Source organism: Dasypus novemcinctus, chromosome 25, assembly GCF_030445035.2.
Source record: "Dasypus novemcinctus isolate mDasNov1 chromosome 25, mDasNov1.1.hap2, whole genome shotgun sequence".
In the NCBI taxonomy this organism is placed as follows: Eukaryota; Metazoa; Chordata; class Mammalia; order Cingulata; family Dasypodidae; genus Dasypus; species Dasypus novemcinctus.
This window is the reverse complement of record NC_080697.1, coordinates 20,080,545-20,081,742: the sequence shown is the minus strand read 5'-3', so window position 1 is coordinate 20,081,742 and position 1,198 is coordinate 20,080,545.

Sequence of the window (1,198 nt, the reverse complement as noted above, 5' to 3'; positions counted from 1 at the left end):
GCCCCCTCCTTCGCCCGCCGTAGGCACTAGTCTAAGTTTTTGGATTGCGCAACCCGGGAAAGGATTCGCAGCCTGATCGGAAATCCAGCCAATAGCTGTTGACTAAGGTGTGGCCAAAGGACAGGCCACTCGGCTCTGATCAAGAATTCCTCCGCAGGCACCCGAGGCAGAAAAAAAGGTGGAGCAAAGCCTTGCCCGGGGGTGGCGGACCCTGGGCGAGTGGTTGGGCGGGGCTTTCTGGAGAGTTCTGCCGGCCGCGGGTGGGGAGGGGCGCTCGGCGCTGGGTCGTCGTGGGTGCTAGTTGTAGACTGACCCGTCTGGCTTCTGCAGGTGCTCCTGACACAGCCCCTATGTCAGAAACACCTGACCTAACGCCTTAAAAACCCTAATCCCCACACCCCACACCCCCGCTCCTTCCGTCCAGTCTCCAGTTTCGGTTTCTCTGCTCCACCGCCACCGAGGTTTCAATGAATGGAACGGTGGACCAAATATTGAACACACAAGCCATGAACTAAAGATTATTTTAAATAAAGGAAACACAGGCCATGAACTAATTAACCAAGGTTGTTTTTAAATCTTGGGCACACAGGCCGTGAACTAACAACTAACCAAAATATTTTAAAATATTGGACAGACAGGAAATTAACTAATCAAGGTTATTATTAAATATTGGACTCTCAGGCCATGAACTAACTAACCAAAATATTGGACACACAGGTCATGAACATACTAACCAAGTTTATTTTAAAATATTGTTGACCATGAGGTGCAGCGGTGCTCAGAGATATATTCACCAAATGCAATGAAATGTCTCATGATGATGGAGAGGTTGTTGTTATGGGGGGAGGAGTGGGGTAAGGGGGGTGGGAGGTATATGGGTACCTCATATTTTTTGAATGAAATATTAAAAAATAAAGACAATAAAATAAAATAAAATATTGGACACACAGGCCATTAACTAATAAACTAAGGTTATTTTTAAAAATTAAACTCACCAACCATGAACTAACAAACCAAAATATTTTAAAATATTGGGCATACAGGCCATGAAATAACTAACCAAAATATTTTAAAATAGTGAAGACAGAGGATATGATCTAACTAACCAAAATATTTTAAAATATTGCACACTTAGGTAATGAAATAACTAACCAAGGTGATTTTTAAATATTGGACTCAAAGGCCATGAACTAAATAA